We start from the raw sequence: 10,458 nt of genomic DNA on the forward strand, positions 1-10,458 counted from the left end.
GGTAATTATTGATGATATTAAATATTATAAGTTGCTGCAATTTTATTGAAAATGTTTTTAGTGTGTTGTTGTTGCGCTAAACATTACTGTGGGTACTGTGAATAACATCGCTTGATGAACAAAATAAAGAGTAATACGTTAGATTCAACCAAGAAAACCCGTTTACATACGAAGTGGGTGACGAATCTTGACCATCTTGATATTGACTCTATTCCAGATCAAATATACGAAATGTATAAGAGTACACAATCTCTTTTATCGATATAAGCATAATTTAATAAAATTATTTCCGAGACAATTGTTAGTCCGGAAAGTGTACATAAAAGAGTTAAGGACATGCAGCTTTTTGAGGGATGTAAGACACTGTTCATACACTCTTACAGGGCATAGAATTTAAAGGATGTAAAGATAACCATCGAAGAGGTCTAATGGAACTTCCAGACATTGGCTTAAAAGAATTACATTTTTACATAAGGCGTACAATCAAGGAAAATAAATTATTTGAATTTGTGTATCTTGATGAAACTTGGATACTTCAGGACGGTTCTTTGGGGCGTTATTGGCAAGTAATAAAAAAGTGTAAAAACAATAAAAATTGATCGAAAAGGGTAAAAGTAAAAATAGTATTTCATTAGGTTTCGTTGATCACAATATTTGTTAATAATTAATTGCAGATATATTGTTATTCATGCAGGTAATAAGAATGGATCAATTGGAAATTAACAGTTTAGTGATTGAATTGGACAGTGACTCGGAAAGTGGCTAAAGGAAACTTTCTGGATATGTGATAATGTTGTACAATGCTGGAAATACCTGAGAGAGAGTGATGAGAGTGGACACAACTAAAGGTATGCACATAATTAATAGAATGTAACTGTAGATGGTATTGTAGGGCGTGAAAGATTTGTGTGGACAGATACGATTATAATTGTTCAGAAATAAATATGAGCATTAGATTAGAATGCATAAGGAGAGGATGCATATTAACTGTTTTGTAGATATGGAAAATGTATTAGGCAGAATTCAGTGATTTATTTTTTCATGAACGGTGTACGCAGCTAGTACCATGATAATTAAACCTACAGTGATATCAAGATGACTTAACAAGCAAACACACCATATAAAAAATTTAATATACTCTCGAATGAAAGTAAAATATATTTCTTTGATATATAATTGTGAATTAGGTGGATTAGGCCTTCAGGAGGACATAGCATTACATAAAAGCACGAGCCTAGAACTCTACCTCATGGGTGGTGTGGAAAAGAGTTCAATGTAAATATAATAAAACAACTCTAACTTACAAACTATTATACTTTTCTTCTTAATTGTAGTTTTAAGTCCTTCGATAATATATGCCTTAGATGTGCTATAATATTAAAATAAATTATATTTGATAACACTATTTTGTTCAATTATTTTATTTAAATTAGAATTTCGTTGTATGTTAAAGCCAAATTGACATTGATAATTATATGTGGTGTGTATATAGGAGAATATAATAGGATTGCTCGGTATGTATTGCTCAATTTACATGCCAAGTCGTATAAATTATATTTCAGTGTATTATACGCTATGTTCTGTGATGGTTAAAACAAGGGATCGGTGACATGTATGATCTACCAGTCGTCGAAAGAGGATTTGCACTCTTTTGCATTGTTGGTGTTTGGTTAGCTGAATTCATCAACTTTTAATGAGCGAGATGATCCACCATAATGACAGCATACACAAAACATGTCAAAACATCATCGGCCAAGAAGAACAGTGTGCGATACTCAAAGACAGAGGCCGACGAATATTAGAGAGGATTATTGCCAGATAACATAAAACTACCGCGACAAAAGTCACAGCATAATTCAAAACTGACTTGAGTAATACTATATTAATAAAGACGGTACGGCAGAAGCTACACAAACCGAAAATGTATAAGAGGGCTGCGATTGCGAAACTTCTTATAGCGTATACTACCGCTAAGCTGCAAATGTAGTGATGTAATTATCATAAAACCTGGACAGTTGATGACTGGAAGAATTTATGGTCTGGCCCGATGAATCATAAATGAAATTATTTCCTGTGAACGGACAGGTTTGTGTATGGAGACCCTCAAGAAAGCCTACACACCGTACTGCCTGCTTTCTACAGTCAAACATAGAGAAGAAACCGTTGTGATTTGGGTATTCACTGGACGGAGTAATCAACACATTCGGTGAGAAACTTGTGTGATTAACATATTGTTGACATAAGAAGTAGATTTTCATGTCTAAAATCATTGGAGCATGATGGACGTTGTGGTACAAGCATTGGACAATATTCCTTTGAAAATTATTTAAACACTTTACGAACTTTTTCCGTGAAAAAGAGGCTCCTTTAGAGTCAAATAATGGCTTACCGTTTCAATCAATGTCGATAAATATGATTTTCAAGTTGATGATTTGATATTAAATTTCTACTCCATCAACAATATACTCCAGGAATACCCCAACTACAAGTGATATCTCTTTTTGCAAATTGTTTTTAAAATTTGCCCCAGTGAAATAAATTGGCTGTTTTGTGAGAAATTATTTGGATGAATAGATGTAATTGGTGGAAATTTTTATTAGAAAAAAACAAATTATTTTACGTAAAAGTAGACAAGTGTTCGTACATTATTACCCAAACTAGTATATTAATTCTAATATCACAGTATGTTGATAAAACAAACTTAAGTTTCTGGAAAAAAATAATTTACACACTTAAAATTATCTTTACGGTCACCATCATTAGGTCTACGAGTAGATACAATTATCACGTTTTTATTATACAAAATACTAATTTTATCAAGTATTTATCAAGTATAGTGTAGAAAATCAACAGCACATTTCACTTTTATTTGAAAATAATATTTGTAATACGTTTTAGGTGCAAATTTTAACAATATATGTAATAAGGTCTAAGTAACATTTTGAAAATAATTTAATAGTAATAATATAAAATACCTATAAATAATATATTATGTATTTATGTCTATAATTCACTTTAATAATAATTAGCTTTACTTTCTAGTGGCACAACACTAACACAAGAATAAATTAATAAAACTATACGAAAAGTCAAAACCAATAATGATTTCTGTTGGCAATATAAGTCATAAGAAATATTATATATTCAAGCCCGAATTTTTAAAATAATTTATTAAATCCATAAAATTAAATAAGATGGAGCAGTCTAAACATTTGGTCAAATAAAAATCCTAGGTCCACTACAGAAATCCTTCACATAAAGTTATAAGTAACCTTTGTGACATTAGTGATGCTGGACTGTACCAATTTATCAAAAACTACATATAACAATAAACTCTGTAATCCAGAATCCGGATCAGTCACAAACTGATCGGCCACAAACTCACAACCTTCGCCAGCTCAACTTTCACGGTGGCTTTTTCTCCAAACACAGTTTTTACTTTTCTCCTCCTTTTCATCATCCCTATGATTGAGGATATATTCTGATATTATTGAAATAAACAAACAAGGTTTCTATATTCTATTTCTATAATATTCTGTTTCCATAATGGAAGTCAATAAGTAATATTTTAAAATTGTCTGACCCAACGTAAGAGCGATATAAAAAAATATCACCGTTCACTACATATTATCACATATCACCAAAAGATATGGCATTTTTCCATTAATACAAGATAATATAATTAAATTAATTGTAAACATAAATAACGTGGCATCTCAGATCCGCATATTATTGAAGAATATTTTATGTATTGTATTAGTTCTATTAGCACTGTTTATAATATATTGTTAGCTATTTACAAAAATGGTCCCGATAATGCTGAAGTAATATTGTAGTACTCAGAGGATCTCAGGATATTAGATCTATAATTATATATCATCGAACGCTTAAACTACAATAATCGACTATATATACTGTATTGGTACATTATTTTTTTAAAATATCTACGAATTGTATCTAGAGAAACATAAGCTATAACTAGATAAATTAATGTACTAGTATATGAACTATTGAATATATTGGACGGAAATATAGGGTGGCACTAAGATCAACAGTTGTAGTAACACAACGTTGCCAAAACAAAGCTCCACGATTAATTACGAATATTTATCATCACGTAACTAAGGAAGTACTGCACGATGATCTTGACATCAAGTGGCTTTACGCAGTTATCCAAGATCTAAGGAATCAGAAGATTGAAGGAAACCAAACTACATGAACTAGTATAATGTATAAGTATTATTTTTAACTTCAATTTAAATGGTTTAATTTTATTTTAATTTGGGAAATGCATACTGATGTAATAATATCACACTAGCTTTGCTTGAGTATTAATGCAAGTACAACAGAACAGTAGTAATAAGCTAATTTGTAAATTAAGATTTTACTAAGCATATCTAATGTAAGATGTAATTAATTTAAAAAATATATTAGTAGTTATGATACTTCAAATTACGCCGAATATACAGAGTATGTTATAATAACAAAAGAGTTAAAATAAATTTTAAATAAAATCTTCAATCTTTTTATGCACCAATATATGCTATATACCATTACATTTAAAATTTATGTAAAAAAACACAAAAATTAAATTAAATTAATCTTCAAGTAAGAGGTTAATCCAAAACTGCATCTAAATGAATTGTAGAAATCTAGTTGAATTTATAGAACACGGATGACTAATATTATAAACATTTTCGATGTTTAGGTTAGTAAAATTGTTCTAAAGTATCTTCACGATATTCTCGGTTAAGTGCGCAACAATGGCCGTACAAGAAATTAATTTTGTTCTCGATTATACGACAAGAACGAAAGATCGTAATCTATTATTTAACCATTGAATCGCACTGGGAGGAGACTGAACGAGACAAGAGAAAAAAACAGTATCCAACGAAGGAACACCATAGAGAAACCCCCGCATCGCCTCAAGGAACCATCGATCAAATCGCGAAAACACCAAACCGTATGCTTGTCTCGCGTAGCGTATAATTTGGACCATCTCGGTCATTTCCATAATGCCGGACTGCAACTAATTATGGGAACCTTATGGTAGAGAGGCCGCGGTTGCTATCTTTATTCGTGCTACATCTTTAAATTGGGCGAGTTAACAATGTTCGAAGAACGGCATACGCCAATATGGTCTTACATTTTTCAAAAAAAGAAAGGCGCTAAACATATATTAACATAAAGTATTATGCCTCTAAATGTGTTTTAAAGAATTTATTTCCAATTTGAAGCTTTTTTATGAAAATTGGTACAATATATTTTATTTATAATATTGTCCATAGGAACGAAACGAAACAAAACCTATAGACCTATATCACTTCTACTAGTAATTAAGGTTTTCTTAGAAGGTTTTTGAAAAACTGTTGAAAAGAATAAAACCGATCATACAGAGAAAAAAACCTAGTACCAATACACCAGTTTGGGTCTATTAACAAACATCCAACAATTGACCAGGCCCACAGAATAACAGATGTTATTGAAAAAGCCTACGAAAGTAAAAAAATATGCTCAGCCATATTTTTAGATGTAACAGAAGTCTTCGATAAGATTTGGCATGAAGGCCTTGTTAATAGACTACAGAAAATGTTACCTAAACAACAAACCGAACTACTAAAATCGTACATTACAGCCAGAATGTTAGAGTTAAACAAGAAGAAGATTACTCTACAATAAAACAAGCTAAAGCGGGTGTACAACAAGGAAGTGTACTGGGACTAATACTTTATCTATTCTAGACTTTTGATGTACCACAAAATGGATAATATTATAATGGCTACATTTGCTGATGATGGTGCGATTATAACTGTCGGAGACAATAGTGAAGAAACCTCACGATAATTACAACAGGCAAGTGACAATATAAAAATAATTGGACACAAGCTTGGAAAATATAAATTAGCGAAAGTAAATTTGTGCATTTCACCAACAATCAGACCGTACAAGCTCGAATAATATTAAATAATGCTACTATTCCATATAGCAACAACGCTAAATATCTCGGAATGAATTTTGATGCAAAAATTCGCTGAAAGGGATATATAAAGAAGAAAAGAAAAAAACTGGAATCAGAATATAGGAAAATGTATTGGCTAATAGGAAGAAAATCACAATTATCAGTACATAATAAATTGCTATTATATAAGCAAATACTGAAACCTATATAGATATACGGAGTTATTATTATGTTCTGCAAAGAGTAACATAAACAAAATACAATGTTTCAGAACAAAGTCCTGAAAAGTATTGTGGGCGCACCTAAATACTACAGGACTGATTACCTACATCGATACCTTCAGATACCCACAGTCCGTCAAGAAATCAAAAGAATTGCAAGGGCGCATCAAGGAAGACTCCATTCTCACGAGAATATTGAAGTACTGCAAATTTTGGGTACCACCTTTTGGGTAATGAGGTGCAGTTAATAAAACATACAGCAGTGACATGTATAAACATTATTTCACCAGAGAGTGAGATAGGGCCGATGGGTCCTCCTAGTCTATACATAAAACTAATTTATCATAAAAATAAATTGTAGATTAGTGGGTAACTAGTAACAATGTAATAATTAAATAATTTCTACGCTACTTTTTCTCATCTTTCAGGCAATTTATGGATTCCATCTGTAAAGAACGATTTATCTTTTGACGGTATCCACTAATCGAACCATTTTTTGGCATCTTCATATGAAGTGAAGTACTGATCAAAAAGAGTGTGGTACCCTTATGCCGCTTTTGTTTGAAACCATTTGGTCTTGACTGATATCAAGGTTTACTTCTATGAAGCACCACATATTGTATGCAAAAGTCTGACATTGTACGCAATAATATAACATTGAAATCCTCCTTGGAACAGAATTTCCTTGAACCAAATATAAAGATTTTAATAACCTGAATCAATATCAGTTCTTAATTTCTGCCATCGCATCTAGATTCTGTGATATGAGCTTTTATATACTATAATTGAAATATAGAATTATTTGTATTTGATTTATTCCTAAACATTGTAAATAATGTCTATACAAGTAAGTTACTTTTAGACCGTAGTCAGAAAGAGAAATAATAAGCCGTAAGTGATTTTCATGCTACTACATATGCACTATCTCGTTTTCACTCTTACTTTACAGCAATCGTTTGAAAACGTCATGTTATTGTTTACTTCCTAAATCAGTACAGAGTCAGTTCAGTTATGCACAAAGGTTATTTTTTATATAATTTAAGAATAGAAGTGCATTTCCGATATTGAGCGAAAAACGTTATAATAATAGAAACTTAGTATAAAATATAGAGTTTTTCCTCAAATCTTCATGCCCTATCATATGAGCATATTGAAATATTTCACCAAGATATGCTTCACATTGAAATACTCCACAATGGAAAATGGTCAGAAGTAATGTTTGCAATTAAACCAAGTTCTGTTAACCAATTCAATGAAAGGAGAAAAATTAAAAAGTAGCTTGAACTGTACAATGAGATCTCAATGATGATGATTTCTCAATAATATTATGGGATAAACTATAGTACTTTATAACTGTTTTGTAATTGTTGTTACTGTAAAAATAACATTTTTTATTGTAAAACTTTTATTATAGTACTTGTTTTATAATATATATGGTATTTTATACAAAATATATGTTAAAAAATAAATAAAAAACAAATAAATACAGATTTTTATATTAAATTTCGAGTTACCAGTACCAACTGTAATTTTATCATTCATGAAAATAATGAGGATAATTTCTTACATACCATTGTAATCAGTACTGTTATATGAGCAGTTATAGCACCAAGTCAAAGTTATTATCAATCTAATATGGACACTATAATATGACCTTCTGTTGACATTACAGTGGTGACCTCGTACAGATGGATTTCTGCGAAAAGAATAGAATAATAAAATAGAATTAGACGGTTCACAAACAATTTAAATCATCTGGTTCTTTGAAAGTGTCTGTAACACTATAAAGGTGTCAGCATCTCTAGAATATTAACTTTTTATATAAATCTTGTTTTTATATAAAATTTTATACACATCTTTTTTTTTTAATTCGACTTATGTTATATGTTAATCAATTATTTTTGAAGCAGTTGTTGGACAAGTGCGTAAATTAATTTTTGGAGATTTTAATAAAAATTGAGTATTGTATTTGTGCCAATGATTTCCGATTGGATTTTGCTTTTATGTTTGGTGATTGCATGTATTTTGATCAGCGATATGTACTGAATAAAGTATCATTGCAAACAACTGTTAATCATCTTAATCTAATTGTTAAATTTAATGATTTTGACGTCATAGAACACAGAAAAAAAGACTAGCAATGGCGGATGATGACATGAAAATACTAAGCGATACATTGCAAAAGTTATGAATGACTGTTGCAGCTCGAGCGACAAATTCTGCTGCATTCAGGTTAATATAGAACGACTCGGCTATCACACAAAAATGCGAAGCCTACGACCAAGAAATAATATAATTTCCACTACAATGAAATCGATTATAATGTATTTTTTTAATAAGTAAAATTTCAACATTTTTACAGTACTATAAATCTTAAGCTACATGTTTTAAAATTAGTGAAATCCCACATTAAAATGGTTGCTGATGCTAATAGAATGAATAATTTCTGTATGCTTATAGTTAATCAACAAAAACTAATATACCAATAATAATAAAACTGATTTTCCTATGATATACCACAAATCAATTTATAATCATATATATGTTTTCCAACAGGTGCACTGAATGTCTACAAGATCATCAACACAGTAAATGTTATAACACAGTAATTGTTTAGTCAATAGATATATGTAAACAATACATTTCTCAATCAATAAGCGTTGAAAAAAATTAATTAACAGAGATAAAATTGTAATAATTTTTATAAATAATTTTTAAAATAAAAATACTAATCATAATTGAAGACTTCTTTAAGCCTTAGGTTTTCAGGCAATCTAATAATAAGCCAAGATTGGAGTCAAGTCCTCAAATTCCCGTTCCATAGATAAATGCCCGGGGAGAATTAAATTTTGGGGTACAAATTCAATTCTAACGCTGATGGTACCATCTCATTACATATGCAGAAAACACCATAGCGGCACAGCTAAATTAAGACCACAAAAGCTGAACACGTGTAAACGTCCCGGTTGTTGTTAATTAATTAATACTTTTAAAAATGCCGACCAGTTGAAATGCAAATATATTTTAAAATTAAATATATTAAATGACTTGGTGCTACGCATCTAAATATTGACATTGTGATATAAAAAATGCTCCCATAAAGTAATCTCACTAGATTAAATCTTTTAATAGTGACAGTTTATGCAATTCAATCTATATGTATTCTAATAATTTGATTACCTTAGTAGAGAACCATATTTAATCCGAATGTAAAATATTATTATTCAACTATGTTATTTTTATCTATTATAGAATATAGATCTTCACTGCAATTCCTATCAATCATTTAATTCCAAAACAAATTTAATTAAACAGTTATGTATTATACATATATATGTTGAATTATTCACCTTTCCCTACACGCAGAGAAAAATTAAGACAGACAGACAGACACTTTCACATACATGTCTGATAGGGCTCTCATTACAGACACAGAGCTTCTTTGTTCTGACTCATCGTCGACGTACTTCGTACCAATAACGAAAAGAGACTTCAACGATGCATAAAGGAAGAAACTCACCTGATATCATCCAGTTTCGCTTCAAGGAGATAATCCAACAAATCACGGGCGGAAATTAGCAACAAAATCCAAGCGAAATAAAAGAACAGCAACAACGTAAAAGCACCAAAATAAGCGATAAGCACAAAACCAAAATTATACAACTGAACTAAAACTGCACTAAACAATAACCAATAGAAAAAAATCGAATCGCACTATACGGCACTGGCGGTGTGGCTTCAAGTTCAACAAGAACAGCAACGGTTCGGTTTCTTCCTGGTTTTAGTCATGATGCAAACGAAGAGAGACGCGGAGGTACCGAAAAAAAAAACAGCAAGCGCACTTCAAGATTCAAGGTGACTAACTCAATGGCTCGTGGATGAATTTTGATAATGGCACGGGTTCGCGGAGTGAAGCATCTCGACCGAAACGATGTGTTTGTGATGCGGCTGGATTGTGGAGCGAAAGGAGAGATCAGCGGAGGATGTCGGAGAGAGCCGGTCGGTCGGTGGACGCGATATCGTTCTCGGTCCGCTTTGCTCAGCATCAAAACGCTCACTGAAAGCCGCGGTCTGTCGTGGCCGGCGCTGGCGGCCGCCCGTATCCCGGAATAACGCGCACCACGTGGATATCCGACGCCTTCGCGATTCCTTCGGGACGCCGCGCAACAGTAGGCTCTTCTTATTCGCCGAGAGTCATGGTTAAAACTATTTTAAAGCGGCCTATAGGATTTTTTCCTACGTATACGAGCCCAGTAGTATATTATTTTGGCGCAAAGA

General features: G+C 31.7%; 1 protein-coding gene across 1 annotated transcript in view; it reads right to left on the minus strand.

Moving 5' to 3' along the window:
• Positions 1 to 10,239, minus strand: part of esn (espinas) — a 445,040-nt gene extending 434,801 nt beyond the window's left edge. Inside the window, exon 1 of the mRNA XM_076404260.1 lies at positions 9,701 to 10,239. The gene's annotated coding sequence lies outside the window, so the exon portion shown is untranslated. The remainder of the gene's footprint in view (positions 1 to 9,700) is intronic.
• Between the last annotated feature and the right edge of the window lie 219 nt (positions 10,240 to 10,458).

Source organism: Rhynchophorus ferrugineus, unplaced genomic scaffold, assembly GCF_030347505.1.
Source record: "Rhynchophorus ferrugineus isolate W39M unplaced genomic scaffold, kcgeb_rfMv2 rfM4, whole genome shotgun sequence".
NCBI classification, from domain to species: domain Eukaryota; kingdom Metazoa; phylum Arthropoda; class Insecta; order Coleoptera; family Curculionidae; genus Rhynchophorus; species Rhynchophorus ferrugineus.